Source organism: Colobus angolensis, unplaced genomic scaffold, assembly GCF_000951035.1.
Source record: "Colobus angolensis palliatus isolate OR3802 unplaced genomic scaffold, Cang.pa_1.0 Scaffold229, whole genome shotgun sequence".
NCBI classification, from domain to species: domain Eukaryota; kingdom Metazoa; phylum Chordata; class Mammalia; order Primates; family Cercopithecidae; genus Colobus; species Colobus angolensis.
In genome coordinates, this window is record NW_012115477.1 from 2,771,403 (window position 1) to 2,794,352 (window position 22,950).

The 22,950-nt window shown below is 35.3% G+C and overlaps 1 protein-coding gene across 2 annotated transcripts in view; it reads right to left on the reverse strand.

Moving 5' to 3' along the window:
- The window catches only part of MACC1 (metastasis associated in colon cancer 1), a 76,112-nt gene that overhangs the window by 31,220 nt on the left and 21,942 nt on the right, over window positions 1–22,950 (reverse strand). The window contains exon 1 of one of the 2 annotated variants that reach the window (XM_011944162.1): window positions 12,592–12,681. The exons of the other annotated variant lie outside the window; for it this stretch is intronic. The gene's annotated coding sequence lies outside the window, so the exon portion shown is untranslated. Of the gene's footprint in view, window positions 1–12,591; window positions 12,682–22,950 lie in introns of those variants that run through there. 2 annotated transcript variants of the gene reach the window in all.

Here is a 22,950-nt window from a genome sequence, read left to right on the forward strand (position 1 = left end):
AAATAAAAAGGCATAACTAATGAGAATATTCTGAGGGAAGTACTGAGAGGTATGCATTGTCAATCCTAGCATCAGTTCTCCCACACAATCTTCAGAAAAAATCTATGTTACTCACTGATTCAGGAAACATTTATAGTGAAAAATAAGAGGTGTTGAGTCCAACTTAACAGCAGGAATAAAAGGAAAACACGGCAACCCAAATGAACATACGGGTTACAAGTGGGGTGAATCGCCATTGATCTGGGTTTGCCCAGGACTGCCCTGTTTTAAAATTGAAACCTGCCAGTTCAGAGCAAACCATTATGGCTGGTTACCACAGTTACAGGAACGTGTTAGTATATGAGTACATAGTCCAACATAAAGAATGTAAAATATTCAATGTAAATCTCTTTTCTATCTGTATGGACTTTTAAAGTATTTTAAACCATCACGAGGAAGAAAATAAAATATATAAAGATATATACACATATATTATATATACACACACATATATATTTGAGCTATATAGGAACGACTTTAATTTCATGTTTAAATTAATTATGTTTTGTTATTCTACTTTCATGTGTTAAATTCTAGTGGAAACAGAATAAAATACAAAAGAAAATACAAAAGAAACCATTCGGAATAGAATAGGCAGAATTGCCCATCACTGTCATTTTTAATTCTTTCGATCAACCTAAAAGTTGAACCCCGTCACTTAACCGCCTGAAGTGACAGTGAACCTCTCTAAGAAGGAGCTCTTCCCCTTCTTTCTCCTCCATCCCCCGCTTTATTTAATGCAAGTGGAATACTTAAGGTCAGGAGCCTGCCTCCTTGCTGAGAGCCTGTGCTGCTCTGGGGAAGCTAGTGGGTTCCTTGTGATCAGCTGGGGAGACTGGAAAAAGGCTCAGAGTTGTCCCCACAGCACCACCTGGTGCCAGGTTGGGGTCTTCCTGGACTGCTGTTTAGGAGTTTTGTCCTGTTCTTGCTTTCTATCTCCTTATCATTTTCCCTAACCAGTTTAGTATAAAATTGGGGATCTCAACCTTTCCTCTGCATCAAAATCAATTTCAGAGCTATTTTTAAAAATACAGATGCCCAGAAATCATCCCAAAAGTCCGAGATGGATCCCAGGCTTCATTTATTTTTATAAAAAACTCCTGGGAGATAAATTGAGAGCCACCAAATCATAAGTATGAGGTGACAATATACCTATTTTGTTTTGTTTTATAAAAGCATATTATTAAACATAATAAAACATATGGCAGCTGAAGATGCCCATCCTTACCCTGGCACAAACATGTCTTGGGACACTGTGCTAGACATAGGATTTCACTATGATAAAGGAAAAATTTACGGCTCTCTTTCTTGTGGCATGGCCCTTTCTAGTATAACCCTGTGATTATAGGAAACACTAGTTTTGTTCCAGGTTTTAGGGACAAATTCTTCCTCCCTTAGTGTGATTGCCGGGGTCAATATCTTTGTCTTTTCTTTTCCTTTGAATTGTAAGGTCTAGATAGAGACACTTCAGGATAGTAAGGTGATGTAAAGGTTGCCGTTGGCATCAGTCCTTGCTCTACCTGTAGCTTATGGAAAAAGTGCATTGCAAATAGAGTGTGAGCTCAGCCACTCATACAATTGTGTGTTTACCTAGCATTATCTGCTTCAAACCCATTGTGCTAATGGGCAATCTGATCTTGGGTCCTAGCCACATACCATCTTGGGCCAACTCACCAGTAGTATCTAAAATGTAATAAATTCATTTAAATTATGGTGCCATTAATCTGTTTTAGTACTGACTGGGGTCACTGAGATTGATGCTCTTGGATGTGATGGGGAAACTAGCTCTGAAAGTGAGGCTAAAGGAACTCTCCTGTCTTTTGAGGAGCAGTTGCATCACATGAGTATGTTCATAACATGGATAACTGTCTGCCTTTGCATATGTAGATTCAGATTTGATTTATAAAAATTGGTTTGGGTGTATGGTTTCAAAGAAGCAGGTAAGTTCATGGATGGTTAGTTGGATGAACAGACAATATTTAGCACTTACGTGTGACTTCTTGATGATCTGAGGTTGCCTGAATCACAAGGATTTTCTCAATCCTCTTTAGACCCCAGCACTTAGCATAATTCCAGAATAAGTTCTGAATAAATATTGGTATAATTATTAAAATGAAATGATAATGCAATATGTGTATAAAGACAAAAAAGAACCAGACAGAATTTGTCAGTGAATAAGATGACAGTTCATCTGTAAGAATCATGTTGGAAAGCTTTGCCCTGTCAACATCTGAGAAAACTTAAATATTTCTGGGGAGGAAATGTGAGAAGTTCATTTTAAGACTTCTAGGATCAAATACAATGAATCTACTGCTTGAATTCAGGTAGGAGAAAGAAATTTTAAAATGGTTAACTAAATTTTATGGCCCCAGCAAAATCAATGTTATAAAATTATAACTATTTGGGAAATTGCAGATATTATGTTATGTACAAAAGCAAGATATAAAATATTTTATATGGTATAATGCCTTGTGTGGGTATACAAACATATACAGCTTACAGAGCTTTTAAATAAAGAAAAGTATGAGAATAAAATACAATTCTTAGCCCCAAAATCTAATATTGATGTTTTGTTTCATGTGTATTATTTCAAATAGTATTTCCCTATTCACATAAAATATTATTAAAAAGGGAAATATAAAGCATATAGTAAAAGTAGGTACTGTGTGGGTATCTCTGAATGTGAAATAATGTTCACATTTGTGTATGACTATTCATGGTATCAACATTCATTTAAATACTCTTTTCCCTTTGCCTTTCAAGAACAATTTACATCCTTAAATTTAAAAAATATATATTCATTATTTTGTATTTCTTTTGGAAAATCCTATACTACCATTTTCCCAGTTTTCTGTTGATAAACTTGAAAAATATTCTAATTCTAAATATATGAACCCTTATATGTTGAATATCACATATCGCAAATATCATCTCCCAGTATCTTTCAGTTATTCTATTTTATTTACGATATTTTATGTCATATTCTAATTTTATGTTGACAAATCTATAACTCTTTTCTGACTTGGCCTCTGTTTCTATAGCAAGATATCATCTACCCTGAGATAAAATGAACATTAACTTATATTAGCTTTGATTCCTTATGGCTTTAACTTTTTTTGATGAACTCTAACCCAGCAATGTTTTATTTTGGTATATGATGCAAAATTGAAAGCACTATTTTCCAAACTACCCATTATTCCAACAACCATTAAAAGAAATCTGTTACCACCAATATCATAAAATAAATGTGTGTGAATATGTACAAAATACATACACATATTTAATCAATGTTCTGGTTTTTCTGTTCTATTTCATGGATCATCAACTTTAAAAAATGACAGGCAAAGGCAGATTTAAAAAATTGATCTAGCAATAGAACATAAAAAACACTTTATAGGTTATTTTCAAAGATATCTGCATCTAATATATATAACTCTTGATATATTTGCAAATGTATTGCAAAATCAGCATTTTCATATAATTGCATACATGCATATATGTTCATAAAACTATGCATGTATATTTATATATTCATATATTAGGGGGTTTTGCGGCTCTGGCACTGGTAAATAACCAAGAAAAATTTTAGGTAACATTTCATCCTCTCACCAGAAGACAGTCAATGTGTTTAATCTTAAAAGCAGGCTTTTCTTCTATTTCTCCTTCTTATCTTTCACTTGGATGAAGAAATAGCATTTTAACATGACTCTTGGCCCCAGTGATAAAACCTAATGCTAATATGTTTGCTGACGGTGAAGCTGGAGCAGCCTTAAATCAATTCCTTAGAACTATTTGGAATATAGCGAATATTCAGCTGGAACACTAATAAAAGTCTTTCCATTGTAGTCTACAAAGAAAAGTCAACACTGAAAATCAGAGATCAGTGATAGAAGTGGACACTACAACTGACCTCTTCCATATCCTTGGGTATTATTTCACCTCTTGAGCCGCCGTTTATGCTGTGGTGCCCATCTCATAGGGCAGGTATGGAAATCAAGTCAGATGTTAAAGATGATAGTGATTTGTAAACTGTAAAAAAAGTATTAAGTACAACAAGTATTCTCTCAAAACTTATAGTGATCTGTAAACTGTAAAAAAAATTATTAAGTACAACAAATGTTCTCTCAAAACTTATTAATAGAGTTTTTTTTAGGTTTCTGAATAGACTATTGTTTTATGGTCAGATTATAATTTAATTTCATTTTACAATGTATACAAAAAACATGTTGCACATCTTAAATATATACAGTCTTCATCAATTATACTCAATAAGTTGGTAAAAAGAAAATATAGAGAAGTCTATACACGAGATCAAATGGCATAGAACTGTAGCAGGGTTAATTAATCTGTCAAGTCTCACTGTTGATGATGGCAGTGCCAGATTCAACCCCTATTGAATTGATCAAGTCTATTGTTTTAAAAGCCTGGATTACTAATCATCATGTTTCTCGGTTCTTTGAAAATAGGGATAAAATAATAGTTAATTTAAAAGACTAGCCTTATGCAATGTCTTTTAAAAATTCAACATAAACTTCCCATATGCCCAGCAATCACCCTGGATGTTTATCACAGAGAAATGAAAATTTATTTTCCTAGAAATGTATTTGCACAAGTGTTTATAGCAGCTTTGTATTTTATAGCCCCAAACTGGAAACAACCAAAATGTCCTTCAGTGAGTAAATGATTTAAAGAACTGTGTTACATCCATACCATGAAATATTATGCAACAGTAAAATGAAAGAAACTATTAACACATGCAACAACTTAGATACATCTGAGGCATTATGCTGTGTGGAACAAGCCAGTCGCATAAGGTATGATTTTATTTACATGACATACTCTAAATGATAAAATTATAGCGATGGCAAGCAGGTTAGTGGTTGCCAGAGAATAGGGATGGTGAAGGGAAGAGGAGTGGATGTAACTATAAAGGGGTACCATAAGGGAGATCTTTGTAGTGATGAACTGGTCTTGTATCTTAATAGCACTGGTAGTTACACAAATCTACACATATGATAAAATGTCAAAGAACTATACATGCATACCTTGTACCAGTGTCAATTTCCTGGTTTTGATATTGTGCTACAGTTATGTAAGATGGTCCCTTAGGGGAACTAGGTGAAAGGTATATAGGATTTTGTACTATCTTTGCAAATTCCTGGGACTCTATGATTAGTTTAAAATAAAAAGTCAAAAAACTGGAAATACACAAGCACAGAATGTTTGAAATTAACTAATAAATTATAACATTAGGCATGAAATTTCTGTCTCTTTGTATCTAATTATATCAACTTTTTCAACTATGCTGTTCAAATACACTCTATTCTTATAATTATTTTATACCTGCTTAATTTTTAAGTTTCTGTTGAAGATGTGATAAAATTTCGCACCATGATTTTGAAATTGTCTCAGTCTCTTGTAATTCAGTCAGTTTGTGCTTTCTATCTTAAATAGTTCAGGGCTTTGCTGTTAATCCATGTAAGTATGTGAAGGTTATATTTTCTTAGGATTTTTTCTTTATTTTTCTCTGGTGTTTCTCTTTATTCCTATTAGTGCTTTTTTGTTCTAACTTATATTTTATGTGATATTTATATTGCTATACCAACTTTATTTTGATTATTGTGCTTTACCATTTTAACACACATGTTTTTCACAGTTTAATGTCTCTGAAATTGTGATGCATACGCAATTAATTTTGGAGTTTAGCTGGCTTTTTTGGTATTATATAAAATAATAATGCATCTTAAGATGGGGGAAGTCTTAAATCCAACGAAATAAAGTATTTACCTGACATATCTTTTCCCATCTTATTTCAACCATTTGACTGGTTGTCCAGCCCCAAATTGCTGGACCTTTTTAAACAACTCACACTGATTGGAAGTCTTCACCTTTAAATAGTTGAGTTCCATCCCTTTAACATCGTTTAAAAACATCATTTTTAAATTTCTCTCCATTACCTTATTTTGTGTTTACTTTTTTGCTTTTATTTATCTCCCCCTTCTATTAGATGAATAAAATGTTTAATAGCTCCTCTTGTTCCCAATTCCAGGTTTCTAAACTCTATACATTTTGTGGTAAGTTTTAAGATCTCAGTTTACCTACTTACTTATAAATATTCATCAGAATGTATAAATTTATTTTATATTTCTTACTAATACTCAAACAAAAAATGATCATTAAAATCTCTGCTTATTGAAAGATTGCACACTATTATTGTTGCCCAGAATGTTAATCTCATTTCACACACACACACACATACACACACACACACACACACTCCAGAGAATAATTGATTCAATTTATACCTACATTTTATACAATTCTGTGGTCATAATTATTCTTATGATCTATGCTTTTGTCCTGAATTCACAAGATTTATAGTTGTATACCTTCAACATTTTGAAGACATTTTTTCATTATCTTTTGGCATGGATTAGGTTGATGAGACATCTTCCACGGTCTGGTTGGTGTTCTTTTGTAGGGAGTTTTTTTATCTTTCTGTTAAATTTTAAAGAACTTCTCTATATTCTTGATAGTCTTTAGTTTCACTTTGGAGTACACCTATGCAGATTTACCTTTTGTTTGTTTGTTTTGTGTGTTTGTTTGTTTGAGATGGAGTTTCGCTCTTGTTGCCCAGGCTGGAGTGCAGTGGCACGATCTCGGCTCACCGCAACTTCCGCCTCCCAGGTTCAAGCGATTCTCCTGCCTCAGCTTCCTGAGTAGCTGAAATTACAGGCATGGGCCACCACGCCCAGCTAACTTTGTATTTTTAATAGAGACAGGGTTTTTCCATGTTGGTCAGGCTGGTCTTGAACTCCCAACCTCACATGATCCGCCCGCCTCAGCCTCCCAAAGTGTTGGGATTACAGGCCTGAGCCATGGTGCCCAGCCCAGATTTACCTTTTTTATCATGCTGAGAACCCATACCTTTCTTCAATACTGAAAAATATTCAACTATTTTTCCGATCCTAGTTTCTCTGAATTTTTTTTTCCTGGAACTCTGATGAAATGAATACTCCTTTCTTCATATTTATTGACGTTTATGAACTTTTATCTTCTTTTGCTTCGTGGTGTGTTCTCAACAAATAAATCAGTGCTCATGTCCAATTTGTTGAGGTTTTCTTTTTCCATATATTAGGTTTCCATTACTATGATTACATTTGTCAATTGTAAATTTTCTGATTAGTGCTTTTTCTTTTCCATTTGTCCTTTGCATAAGGTCTTGCTATCTTACAGAAAAAAAAAAATCCATCATTTAAAATCTGATTTTTTTCAGATTATTTTACATAATTAATTAATTTTGATTATGGCTACGCCAGATATTTTACTCAGAATTCTATTCAAATGTTTCAGATTTTTGGTTTCCAAGGTCATGTTAATTAGAAGGTATTTTGTCTGTTGGGTTTCTCTCCTCAATTCTGTGCTCTCTTCTCTCTGTCTAGTGGATCTCGGTTGCCTCCACTTGGCTTCTCAGGTCACTAAATGGTATTGCTTCTGTCCCATGTTGGTATTAGATCTATTGCAGATCCATGCAAAAAGCCTGGTGAACAGTTAGTTCAGTTCCTGATTGGAGGCTGTTTCTGAGTATTTTCAGTTTCCTAGGCTGCTTCTTGTTATTATCTGAAGCCCACACAGAAGCCAGCAGAAGTTTTTTGTTTTGTTTTGTTTTGTTTTCAAAAGGCTTCCATGATTTGGGGGTGAAGGGTAACTGGTATCAATCAGTGGTTTCAACCAACAAATAAGATTCTGGTCTTCTGTCTCAAACAAATATCTTTTAAGACTCAATCTACTTACTGAAGCCAAAATTCAGCTGCCACTCTTGCTTTCACACACAAAGTATGGTAGGTCTGTGGTTTCAATCACCTTATCACACTGTATTTCTACTCCAATTCTGCTCTACAAATAGTCAACTTTGCTTTGGGGCCCAGATATTTTTTTCTATTTTAATATGAGCTGTTTATTGATACTTTTAGGAGAGAGAAAATAGTGTCAAAGCCTGAAGTTGATCATCTTGATCAAAATTCTGCTAATTTTTCTAATTAAAAAGTAAAATTGTTGTCTTGTTCAGGAGAGAATATACTTACTCACTTCAGATAATGAAAGAAAGTATGTTCAAAAATGTATAGGCATGGCCAGGCATAGGGGCTCACGCCTGTAATCCCAGCACTTTAGGAGGCCGAGGCGGGCAGTTCATGAGGTCAAGAGATTGAGACCATCCTGGCCAACATGGTGAAACCCCAAATAAAAAAATTGGCTGGGCATGGTGGCACGTGCCTGTAGTCCCAGCTACTCAGGAGGCTGAGGCAGTAGAATTACTTGAAACCAGGAAAAGGAGGTTGCAGTGAGTGGAGATCGCACCCTGGCACTTCAGCCTAGCCACAAAGCGAGACTCCGTTTGAAAAAAAAAAAAAAAGAGAAAAGAAAAAAAATATATAGGCTTAAATTAGCAAAGCATATAAATAGCAAAACTGAAATACTGTACATAAAACTAGCAGTTTAATTGATCAATAATTCCAAAGTGTGGCCAGGCACAGTGGCCATGCCTGTAATCTCAGCACTTTGGGAGAACAAAGTGCCCCCACTGATTCCTGATCAGTGATTCCTGATCACTTGAGGTCAGGAATTTGAGAACAGCCAGGTCAACATGGTGAAACCCCATCTCTACTAAAAATTTTTAAAAAATAGCCGGGTGTGGTGGTGCGTGTCTGTAATCCCAGTTACTCAGGAGGCTGAGACAGAAAAATCACTTGAATACGGGAAGCAGAGGTGCAATGAGGTGAGATTTCATGACTGCACTCCAACCTGGCTGACAGGATGAGACTGCATCTCAAATAACAATAATAATAATAATTCCAAAGTATGATTCATTAGGAAGGCAAATATAAATTGGCAAATGTTTATGAAATATGTGTAGAAAAAAAGAAAACCAAAACAAAATCAAAGAAGGAACATAACTACAGATTCTAAGAACAATAAATGATTTTGAAAAAGCATAAATGTAACTTTAAGCTAATAAATTTGAATGACTATACTACAAATTGTTCTAAGTATGTATGTGTGGTGTGTATGTGTGTGTGTATAATTAACATTTAGTTACAAAGTAAAAATTCTCAATGTACAAATAAACGTGAAAGAAATAGGAGTGCCAGCTAAAACTATGTTCTAAAAATGACCTGGACAATTTGATTCCATGCCAGGTTCTAACAAAACTTTTAGTGATAAAAATCTTGCATTATATAAATAATACCTATTACAAAGAAAAATGGAATCTTTGTAACAAGCGTTATATGATAGAAAGGACAGTTACAGTAAAAAATATTGTAGTGAAATCCCACTGAATATTAGATTAAATATTGTACATAGAATATTAACAAATAAAACTTATAAGTGTATTAAATGAATAATATATCTGACAAAGGTTTCCCAGGAACAAATGACTGCTTAAGCATTTGATAATATATTCATGCAATCATTGTATTAATTTAATATGTAGAAACTATGATTATCTCAATGCATTCTAAAAAACCACTTGCTAAAATTCCATATTGAATATCATAAAAATATGCCAACAACCTAGAAATTGATGAAAATTTTTATCTGGTAAAGAGTATTTACCATAAACCTTTATCTTATATCATAATTAATGATAAAATATTAAAAACATTTGCATTTTAAAAGGTACAATATAATGAGATTCCATATTATTGTTAATTTCCTTCACAGTAACCAAAGGGTTTATAACCAATGCAATGAAACAACAAAAATAAATTAAAACATAGAACTTTCAAAAGAGAGAGAAAAATTATTATTTCTAGACCGTATGATGATACTCCTAACCAATTCAAGAGAATAACTGACAGATTATTAGAACTAATGAGAAGTCTAGGAGGTCAAATAAAAGATAAATATTAAAAATTAGTGATAAATCAAATTTGATAATGTGGACACAAAAGTGACTCCATCATGGCTGCTAACCCACCGTATTGACTTCTGATTAACCCCAGTCCCATGAGTGCCTCCTGATTCCTATTTGTTGTTCTTAGTGTAAGAACATGTCAACCTTAATATTATTGCACAAATTACAGGATACGATGCACATCGCATTCTTGCCTATTCTGGAGGGTTGCCTTTAATTGTCTTGTTGGACCATATATACCCTTTCCTACTGTATATAAGCCCTGGGCCTGGGAAGAAACAGTGCGAACAGTTGCCTGTCTTGCTACCGCCCAAGACCATGCTTCTGTTTGTAAGTTCCCGCCGTAAAACACCCAATACTAACAAACTTGATTTGTCTTCCTCATTCTTTGGTTTCTGGGCTCCTTTGATACATGGGAGTCACTTTTCACATATGGCCCTTTCACAGAATAGACAATGTAATGAAAGAAATCCCATTAGCAATAACAGCAATATCTATAATACACAATATTTACAAAAACGAATGTGGAAATCTTATGTAAAAACAAATTAAACTGTAGAAAAGTTCTTATTCTAGAAAGATATCAATCTTTCAAATTGAACATTTAAATATAACTTAATTGAATTTGACTAGTGGGGTAGCCTGAGTTCTAAGATCATCCCCAGTGACTCTCAACCATATCAATCCCCTCCTGTGAATGTGGGTTGAGTCTGCTGTTATGATAAGATGCCTCATTCATGATTGTGTTGCATTATACGGCAAAATGAAATTTTTGTGGATGTACCCAACTTAATCAAGTAGGCCCTTTAAAAGCAGAATTTTCTCTAGCTCGTTGTGGAAGAGGAATTCAGAGATTAAAAGCATGAGAGGAATTTGACAAACCATTGCTGGGCTGAAGACTGAGGGATATGAGCAGCCTCTAAATGCTGAGAGTGGCCCCTGGCTGTAGTTGGCAAGAAAACAGGGACTTCAGTCCTACAGCTGCAAGAAACTAATTCTTTCCACTAACAAAAACAATCTTAGAAGCAGATTTTTCCTCGGAGCCTCCATAGGAGAATTCAGTTCAACTGGACACTTTGATTTTGGCCTTGTGATACCTTCAGCAGACGGCCAAGCCTTATTGTGCCAGACTTCTGACTTGCAGAACTGTGAACTAATGGATGATTATTGCCTTAAATCTCTAGGTTTAAATGGTAATTTGTTTTGTAGAAATGGAATCTAATGCAATGAGATGCTTTAACATTCATCAGAAGGAGAAATTCTCCACAACGTATTTTTCTTGCTTTCGCTTCTTTCCCTATAATATCCTAATTCCGAGAGTTAGTCAAGTCAGGGTCCTTCAATACCTGATTCTAGCTTTTTTATTTTTTGAGGGAGAGTCTCACTCTGTTGCCCAGACTGCAGTGCAGTGGCATGATCGCAGCTCACTAGGGCCTCCATCTCCCGGGTTCAAGAGATTCTCCTGCCTCAGCTTCCCAAGTAACTGGGATTACAGGTGCCCACCAACACGCCCAGCTAATTTTTGTATTTTTAGTAGAGATGGGGTTTCACCATGTTGGCCAGGCTGGTAGCAAACTCTTGAACACAGGTGATTCATCCACCTCAGACTCCCAAAGTGCTGGGATTACAGTCATGAGCCACCGCACCTGGCCCCTGATTCTAACTTTTAAGGATTATTCCTCACTTCATTAGGTCCTTCTTGGCTTCCTTCATCTGTTTAGATTTTAAGTTCCAACACTGTAGGCATTTGCTCTCAACTCTCAAACACACTTAAAAAAAAAAAGTTTCAATAGCTTTTGAAGTACAAGTGGTTTTTTTACATGGATGAATTATATAATGGTGAATTCTGAGATTTTAGTGCACCCATCACCCGAGCAGTGTCCCGAGACCACTTTTATTCAGTCATACTCATCTGAGAAACCCCAAGATTAACAACATCCAACTCATTACCTTTTGCTGAAATGGGTTGGATTTAAACATGAGCAGCAATCTCAACTGTGCCCAACAAAGACTACACCAAATCTTATATCCTTCTACCTAACTCACCCTCCCACTCTCTGAAACAATTTTCTCATATCTTCTACTCTTATTTCAAACTTGCAAAGCTCCTTTTTTCTTTCTCATTACCAAATAAACTCTTGGCTAACTACTTCAACTAAAAAATAGAAGCAAGCAGTAAAGAGTTGTTATAAATTTTCAACCCATCTAATTAATTTCTTGCATTTATATCTGTATAATTATACTCATGCTATTTCTTGGATATTTGTTCAGGAAAATGATCCACAGAGGGAGAAAAATGTAATTCAGCTCCTTGTATGATAGAAATGTTTAACTTTTGTCTGCTGAAATATTTTCACTGATTAAACAACACTCTTTACTCTTAACTAGAAAAATTTTTCTTTGTATAGGAGCACTATTTTCTATCAATATCAGTAAAACATTTGAAAGAAATGACATAACTTTTCCCAAGGAAAAGTTATTCAAAAGGAAACAGGAAGAAATGTCTTTTATAATATTTCATATTATTTCTTATTTTCTTTAAAGGTATATTATAATTGATTTTATAATAAAGGCATGCAATTTAAACATTATTATACTAAGTCTTAGAGACAAGAACATTCTCAACTTGAACTTACTTCAGGTCAAAGATTCTTTGATTATGATTCACAGAGAACTTTTCCTCTTTAATCGTGAGGGTAGAACACATGCCATTACTTTTCAAACTCCTGGTAAGATTGTGAAGAATAAATAGTATCAGTTCTCTCTAAGAGGTAGAAAAACTAAGCCTGAATTCCTCCAAAAATTGTTATTTGTTATTTGAACAGAGGCTTACATTTTGCTATCATAAGAACTCATAAGAAAGATTGCTCTCTCAAATTCTATCAATATCCCAGCAATTTCTCCTTTGGAAGCTTTTAAAAGAATATTTGAGATATTTATTCTTGCAAAATCTATCTTCTGGTATTCAAACAATATCAAAAATTGGCATTACAATTACCTAAACCAAGGAGGCATCAACTGAATGAAACTGATATGTAATCATAGAAAAGAACAAGAAATAAGGAAAACTCTTGGGATTGGGTTGGACACCCAAGCTAAAAATGAGATGACGCTTACAAAGTTTATTTAAAAAAAAAATGACAAATATTTTATTTAAACAGATTTTAATTTATAAAGAAATATGAAAAAGAAAATTTTCTGCTTTTTTATAAAGGGAGGAGGATAAAAATAGAGAACGAAGTGAAATAAATTACTTTTAATATTTTAAAATCATTACTAATAAGATATGAGAAAATAAAGAAATTGAAAACGTAAGAAATCTGGCAAAAGTAAGGAAAAGACTGTCCAATGTATGTTAACTTGAATCTTCAGAAATTTATAATTACTAGCAATTACTGGGCATGTTCTGTGCAGGCAGGCTTCTAAATGCATGGCACCCGTTATCTCCTCTAACCCTCACAGTAATACTGTGCAATAGGTAGCAGTATTGTCCACATTTTGCAGTTGGGGAGACTGAGATACATAGAGATAAATTAACTTACCCAACATCATCCCAGTAGGAAGTAAAGAAGACAGGAAAAAAATCGCAAGATTCTTGCCCCAGAGTCCACGTTCTCAATGATTACAGTTTTGACTACACACAAAGTCACATATGGTGAATGTCCTTGGACCCTATTGTAGAAAGCCTTGAGTAGCTCTTCTGAAAGAATAACTACAGAATTACCACCCAACGGACACAGCTACTATTACATTTCCAATAGAGTTCCAGTTCAGTAAAGCCTAGCTTCTTGGCTGCACAAGTTGTTCTTCTTCCTTACTCCCTCCTGTTACCATTCCATAAACCTCCTGTAATCTAAAATCATATTTGATTGTTATGAGGTAAAAGGGACCCGCTAACTGGGACACTTTCCAGGTTTTCTAATATAAGGAATATGAGGTGTTTACAACCAACAACATTCTAAACAGGATTGGATACTTTCAGCAGAAAAATTGGTCCAATACTATATTTACTAACTCATACTAAGTAATTAAATATTACAGTATTGTCATAATCACCAAAACAATAATAAGGCCGTGTGAATTTATGGCTTTGGTCGTAATAGGGCACCATAAAAAATGTAGCATAATATTGAAAAGGTAAAATAATAAAATAAATGAGAGTCAAACATACTAAAAATGGAAAATTAGTCTATTATAGTTAAATCCATTGGAAGAATTATTAAAATACTATGTGGAAACTGTGACAATTTATATAAATAACAACAATGTCTAAGGAATTAGTTTGAGGAAACTGAATTAGTCTGTTTGAAAAAAAAGGAAGAATGAACTTATAAAGGTTCCTTAGGGAATATAAATAACGCTTTTTAAAAACCTATATATAAAGATGTTAATCTCTACTCAATTTTAATACCCAAATTAGTATAAATATCCTGTAATGTAGACAAAATTAATTATAAAACATCCCTTCATTGGAATATTACACAGTCATTAAAATTTATCTTGATGAAAGTATTTAACAGCATAACACACGCTTAGGAGAGTATAGTAAGAAGAAATAACTTAAGACATTGTACAAAACAAAATACATGGAATAATTACTATCATATTTTATAAAATCAGATGAAAAGAAACAAGACTGAAATGACAAAGAAAGTCCCTGACTTACAATGGTTCAACTCAAAATTTTTTGAATTTACAGTGGACTCATTGGGATGTAACCCACTGATAAGTGAAGAACCACCTGCATTCAAAATTATTGCCAGTACATGTAAACACATGTAAATGGGAAGATCATACTAATTTTGTTTAACTTTTCTATATTTTCTAATTTTTAATGACCACACATTATTTTATATTAAGATATTATTTTACATAGAGAGGACAATAGTAATAAAATCGTAACTAGTTTTTAATTAAAGAGGGATAGGAATACATTTAATGAAAAACAGAGTGAAGAGGAAACCACAACAGGAACAAAAAAAGATTCTTAAAATTGAGGTAAACTCTAACATGAATTAATATTTCATGGCAATCCTTCGATTCTAACAATCCTTTCACTATACAGGACCGGCAACCTATCAATCTGACAACCTTCTTTTCCTTTGCCTGCCTTTCCCACAAGCCTCCTCCCTCTTTCCACAACTTAAACTCCAAGGACAGTCAGAAAGACCTTGGTGCATGCCCCTTTACTCCCTAAACGCTCTATTAGTTTCTTTGATAGTGGAACTGCAGTAACACCGTGGTGAAATTGAACACTCTGCCCAATTATTGTAACCCAGAAGCTTCTGGGAACTGAAGGAAAGCACACAATCCTACTGATCACGACTTGCTTTCAATTGGGGTTGCTAACCCCAGCTGGGCTCTCCATCCTGCCAGACAATGCAACTTTATGTTTCTGGCACATACAGCTCCCTCTCCTTTCTTGTGGAATCTCCAACACCCTTCTCTGTTGTCATGTGCCCCTGATGACTTCGCTTCATATTTTAGTTAAGAGGAAAAAACTATCAGGGAGAATGAATTAGTCCATTCTCACCCTGCTATAAAGAACTGCCTGAGACTGGGTAATTTGTAAAAGAAAGAGGTTTAATTGACTCACAGTTCTGCATGGCTGGGGAGGCCTTGGGAAACTTACAATCATGGTGGAAGGGGAAGCAAAGACGTCTTTCACATGATGGCAGGAAGGAGAAGTGCTGAGCAAAAAGGGGAAAAGCCCCTTATAAAACCACAAGATCTTCTGACAACTCACTCACTATCCCAAGAAGAGCACAGGAAAAACCACCCCCATGATTCAATTATCTCCACCTGGTTCCACCCTTGACACGTGAGGATTATTCCAATTCAAGGTGAGATTTGGGTGGGGACACAGAGCCAAACTATATCAGAGAGCTCCAACCTGTTTCTACCAACACGTCCTTTCGGCTTCCTGTATTGGAACCCCTTTTCTTGGATTTATTTCTCATTACTGTGGGTGAGCTGCTCATGCTATCAGCCAAGTCTCCTCTCAAGAGGACTAGCATGTCCATTCCTGCTCCTCGACTCAAGGCAGTTGTAAAAACTCTCTTCCATCTCTCTAGCATTACAAGTGTATTTTCCTCTATTGCACCTTTTCTATAAGCATAAAACATAATGACGCTTTTTATATCTTTAAAAAAGGTCAAATAAACCTGTCTTGACCTTTTCTCCTTTCTTCCTTCTCCAGTTCCCATCCCTACCCTTTACAGCAAAAACAGGCACACACACAAAGTACTTTCTCTCTTTATCCACATATATTTTTCTTCTCTCTCTCTACCTTCTATTGATTTTCACCCATTCTCCACTCCACCAAAAGTGCTTTTATCAAGGTCACCTGTGACCTTCTGTTGCCACAGTCTCTAGTAAACTCTCATTCCTCAACATGCTTGACCTATCGTCATGTGAGACAGCTTATCCCCGTCTCCTCCTTAAAACAGTCAGATTACATTACTTGGGTCACATCACTTGTCTGTTCAAAATCTTGTAATAGCTTCCTTTCTCAATCAAGCAAAAGCTAAGGTTAAATACCCTATATAGCTTTATTCTTTAACATCTGGCCTTGTTTCTTGTGTGAATTCATCTGACGTCATCTCATGTGACTCTAGTCACACTGGCCTTACTTCTTGTTCCTTGAACATACCAGGCATGTTCTTGCCTTAGGGCCTTTATACTTGCTATCTTCTCTGCCAAAAACACTCTTTCCTCTGGTATGTATGGTGACTTCCTCATCATTTTTAGGTATTTGCTAAAATATTGCTTTACTTATGAGGACTTTCCTGGCCTTCTTATATTTTTTTAAAAAAGTATACATTTCCCATTGTGCTTCTCTGCTTTCTTTTTCTTCATGCTACTCACAAAATATAATATGCTATATGTTTGACTAATTTATTTTATGCCCTATCTCACCATACTAGAATGCAAGCACCAAAAGAGTGAGAGTTTTTTTGTTTATCTGTTTTGATCACTCTTGTATCCCCAGAGTTTAGAACAGTTTCTAGCATGTAGTAGGTGCTCAAAAAATAATTGTGGAGTGACTGTTGCGTAAATTTCATTTCCCCTTGAAAACTGAGAAAGAAACAAATTACATTTGTAGAAAAAAAGTCATTGCAGCAAATCAATGGAGGTTTGTAAAGATTTTCTAGGTGATTTCCAAATCTAGTTCAAATGTGATACACACATAGTTTGCCTGAATGGCTTTCTTGAAAGAAGTGCCAACAACAGTGTGAAAGCTCTGGAAAGCATAACTAAGAAGTAACATATTTAAATTCCACCATCTCTTAGTTCTAGGCCAGAGTAGGAGCGGGACAAAAAATGGGGAAAATAGACAGACACACACACACACACACACACACACACACAGAGAGAAAAAAAAAAGAGTAGAAGAGAGACTTCGCTCAGTCTTCTGTAAAAAAGCACCTTAAACTGAGAGGCTTAAACATTTTTTCTCAGCATTTTGGAAATTTAAAGTCCAAGATCAGGGTGTCAGGTGGGTGAGGTTCTTGGTGAGGGCCCTCTTCCTTGTTTACAGATTGTTGTCTACTTGCTATGTTTTCATATAGCGGAAAACTCTGTGTCCTCTTCTTATAAGGACACTAATCCTATTCATGAGGGCCCCACCTTCATGACCTCATCACTTCTCAAAGGCTTCACCTCCTAATTCTGTCACAATGGAATTAAGGATTCAACATTTTGGATAGACATAAACATTCAGTCCACAATGGAAAAGTATCCAATGAAGTACATGAGACTCTGATTTCTATTTTTCTTTACTCCAATCGCTGTGATCTTACCTATTACCTTTGTGATAGTCACTAATGCCATTTCTATCTGCTGAATATCAAAGTTAATTGCAATCATGGCAAAATAAATGTTTAATTTTGAACAGATTTCCTCTTAGCTTCCTTTTTTCAAGACAGTTTGATCCTAATCATTTATTGTTTAGCATTTGTATGATATCTAATAACCACAAATTAATTAATAAATTGTTATTGAATCTTGACATTAAAGAAAAACTTTCTTTTAATATAAATTTAGTGGAACTGGCAAATGACTATATGAGCTAAGGCATAGCAAATAAACATTTCTCTTTGAGGATTCTTATTCAAAACAGAATTAGCACTGGCTTTTTCAGTTCCCACAGCCTGCAGAGGTAATCCTAAAGCGTAAAAATTCTGGAGCAGTTCATGGCTTTAAAATGGCAACAAAGCCAAAATTGGTTTAGATTTGTCAAACCAAAAAAAAAAAAAAAAAAAGGAAAGGTTTTCATCACAAGTTCTTTTCCTAATAATAGCCCACTTTTTCATTTTCCAAAGCCTGCCTGTGAACTGTTAATGACAGAATAATCAGTGGACATATTCCTGTGACTTCAGCTGTTATAAAATGCAACTTGACATTGAAAAGAAACATAAGTATCACTCCCAAGAATGTTTGCTTTCTGTTTTGTAAAAATACAATCTTTCTTTGTGAAACACAATTGTTACTATGTACACAGAACATATAAACAAGGGAAGATATTAAAAACACAGAAACAAAGCACCAATATTTTATAAATGGCTTGCTGATATAATCACCATTCTGTCACACTATTTGCACTAATCTAAGCATTTTTTCTTAGTGGACATTCTACTCATATCTGCAAAACACTAGCAGTAACATAGCACCTACTCTATCACTCTGAGTCCAGTAAGGAAAGTAGAATCCACATGAGGCATTTCAAGCAGAGGGGACTATTTACAAAATGTTTAGAAGGCTGAAAGAGCAAACAGCAGAATGTGAAATAACCCAGCTATTAATACCTGCAGGAAGCAGTTACTATCCCCAGGGCCAGAGAAACAGAAGGGAAGAGGAGGTTGTAGAACCCATGAGCCCACTTGTACTTCTGCAGTGTCTCAGGAGGTCCTGGAAACACAGGAGGGGATATCCATGTTAGTTTGGGGAGCATGGATGGGTGCCAGGCAATAAGTGCTTGGATAGCTGGGATGAACTGTGTTTTGCAGCAGTCTGGAAATGCAGCCTGGCCCTATGTAGCTGGCATTGCAACTGATGATGAGGTGCTGCTCTGTAGGAGTTGGTGCTATCAGTGGGTCTCTGCTTACAGGTGCTGGTATAGCCAAGGGGAGTGCCACTGGACAGGGGCTGGAACCAGGGAACAGACGCACTAGGGGCACTGAAATTGCCGGAGGATGCAGGCATCATAGCTTCATGTTGTTGTGGAAGGAGGCCCAGGACCTCTCACTGGCAAGATCTAACTAACATACAGCTGGCAATAAAAACTTGGAAAGGTAATCTGCGAGGTATCAGAAACCTACAACACATAGAAGAAGAACACAGGACAGAAATCGACACTGAAGGCAAGGAGGTAAGTGTCTTGCACATCTACTGTCTTCAGTGCCAGTTTTTCTGTAGTATTTATTTAGGATCACTGTGCCTAAAGTTGCTAATGGAAAATTGATATCTGTCTTTTTATCATCTTACTAAAGGAACAGAATAATAAATGAATACATAAATAATATGATGAAGATGAGGATATAAAACTATAATATGTAATATTTTAATATAACTCTAAGTGACTTTAAGTCTGCTATTAAAGAAATTCTGATTTTTCAATGTTAAGGAAAGTACATTTAGTAGATTCATGCAAGTTATAAAATAGTATCTTATTTTCATGAAGACATGTTAATGTTCTACTTATATCTTTATTATTCTTTCAAATTCCAATATAGGATATTATTGAGCAGGTAAACAGGGAAAAAGAAGAAAACAATTAGGGAAAAAATATCACCCTGTGGTTAATGATAGCCTCTAATTCTTTGCTATTCTCATTGAAATTGCCCTTGAATCTAGACCAGCCCCATAGTGATTCACAGATTTTAATATCTAGAACAATTGCCCTGAGATCATCGTGCTGGAGAGACCATATAAAGGAGCTCTACTTATCAGTCCCAGCTAAGCCCTGACTTCTAGTCATCCCCTCCCAAGTGCCAGACATGAATGGGTAGCCATCTTGAACTTTCCAACCACTCCATCTACAGGCTAAGAACTACAGTCTATATTAGGCCAAGTAGAAGAATCACCCAGACAATCCCTAACTAGATCTCTTAGCCACCAAATTGTGAAATATAATACGATCACTGTTTTGAGACATTTCGTTTTGGAGTAGTTTGCTATGTAGCAATAGATATTGAAACACAGCCTTTTTAACAATCAAAGAAATGCACACTAAAGCAAATTATTCACGTTAAATGTAACCACATTAAGTTGTGCTACACTTGTTGAACATAATTAAGTCAAAAAATCCAGTACTCATGAAGATTCAGGATGAAGTACTCATCCCGTACTGATGAAATTGAAAAGTATTACAGAATTTGAGGGAATGTCTTTGACAATATGAATCTGACACAAGCTGATCTTATGGCTCCTCACTGTGATGAGTCCCTTCAAGGTGGAAAGTTCCCTAGCAATTTATGTTTATAATTTCATATTAGTTTTCTTAAGATGCCCCTGCTGCCAAATGATATAAACTTTAGGCCCCACAAAATAGAATCTGTCCCCAGAGGGTATACATTAGTATCATAAAACTCTTCTGGCCCTTCTCAGTCATCAGTATTTTCTCCAAGAAAATAAGAAGAAGGGAAACAGCTATGTTTATAAAACTCTTTATCAGAGCATCATGTATAACAGAAAAATAAACTGAAAATAACCTAAATGTTTGGTAATGAATGAATAATTAAATAAATTATAAGCTATCAACTTACAGGGTGATGTCATCTTTATAAAAAGTGGTTACAAAGTTTCGAACAACATGAGAAATTGTTTATAATATGACTAAGTGCAAAAGCTAATCTTGAAAGTTTATATAAACTGTGATTACAAGTATAAAAATGTGTATATTACAGATAAAACTTGGAAGGAAATTTGAAGAAGTGAAAACAATTATGTTGAGGTGACAGTCATGAGATACAAGTTTGCTCTTAGTTTTTGTTTTTCAATTCTCATTTCTCATTTAAGTTGCATCCCATTATAGACAATGGTAAGTGATGCAAGCTCTTTCAGAAATCAGCCTCTGTGGTTTATAAGAGATACCCTGTCAAAGCTGTAGCTAAACTAAGGGAATGACTGCAATGCCGAAAGCTCGGGAAGGCAGGCCTGGTTGTGGAGGGTCACTTCCCACTTTGTAAAATGTGGAAAAATAAACATGTCATTAGGAAGGTAAACTCAGACTCTTGGGGAAGTTTGGCCTCTTTCTATTTTTTTTTTTTTTTGATTGTTGCATGAATGGCAAAATAAAACCCTTAGGAGCCAGAAAGCAAACAGCTGACAGCACTGTTCTCCAACCCCGTCTCTGCCATCTTTATGCTCCCCCACCCACACACACACCTTTAAGAAGACATGTTTAAAGAAAACATTCGCTATTTTAATAATTTTGTAGATATGCTAGAAAGGTAGAACAGAAATAGCAAGCTCTGGAATCTAGGTAAAGTTTGTGGCCAGCCGTTCTCTCATCTGTGCTGACTCCTCACTTGCTGGGAGCCTCCATATCTCCATCTGCAAAATGAGGGGTTTTTCACCACAGAACTACCAACATCCTATCTTGTCACCGTTATCTGATTCAGTTGTCAAATACGATGGAGTCCATTTGAAAAGCAGAGAATTTGGGAAGCCACGCTGCTCTGAGGGGTTTTTGCCTCATTTTTTATATCCTAATTTTAGATTATAGAATCTTGGATAATAAAATTTTAAGCAATACAAAGAAAAGAATGAAAAAGAAAGCCAGATTCTGACACACAGATCAGTGATGTCAGAAGGCAGGGAGCCCAGCTTGTCTTCACTCCAAACATAGAAAACATGATCACAAAGGAGTATTCCCCCGATGGGTTTGTTCTTTCTAGTTTTCATTAGAAAGAAACACACGAAGAGACACTTTAATCTTCCCCCATGGCAGACATGTGAAGAGCCTCACTTAAGGAGGCTTCACTCCTTTCGTGGTACCCTTAAAAGCTTACATCTGACTCACTCAGCTGCTGGCTCAACCTCAACCTCTTGGCCCATCCATTCGAGATCCAGTGAAAAGCTATTAAGCAAATCCATCTCAGGAATTTTACATTCATGCAAAACGTCATTTTGCTGTCTTCTTGCAACAATAAGGAAAGGTTGTCTTTCAACTATGTCTTGGTAATGAGAATTTAAAATTGCCTACCATGTAGTTTCCATTAAAAGCCATCTTGATACTAAAAGAGGATATGATAGCCATTCACAACTCACAGCTCTCCTAGTTTTATGCCTAAATCAATTGCAATCAAAAGGCAGTTTTAAAAATAGAGCATGTTACTTCAACCTCCTAACAAAATTGCCTTTAGAGAATGATGGCTTAACACTACTTCCTTGATTTTTTACCTGTCATAAAGATGAGATGTGGAATTTGCCTATATTTTTAGTAAACCTCTAATAAGAAAAAACTTGCCCACTGTGTCATGCATTTTCTTTCCTATAAAGCCATGTAGAAGAAATCATTCTCAAAATCTGGGGACAGGAATTTTTTTTTCCTCCTAATCTTAACGTTTTCTCTTATTAAAAAAAAAAAACTAGTATTCCCTTATGCTTTAAGTTTTACCTTGACTATCAGGGAAATGTGGTCTGGGTTTTGTGTGCAGTAAGTTCTCACATCTCTGATTTTTCTTGTTTGTTTGTTTAATGTAATTATAATCCTCTTCCAACCCACCATACCTTGCTATTATTGCATGAGGTGGTTAACTTTAAAAACTACAGGATTTATGAGCTTAGAAAGGAGACCTTATTTCTCATAAAAGATTATGGCCTTCAAGGTGGCCATTCCACAGGCTGAAAAGCATAGCATCCGACAAAGACCAGAGACGGCTACTTCAAAGGAAGAGGGTTTAGATGGGAATTTAAGTTTAATAAATTGAAGTAACATATGTATTCACAGTCTATAGGAGGAGCTGTGAATATTCATGAAGGGGGTCCTG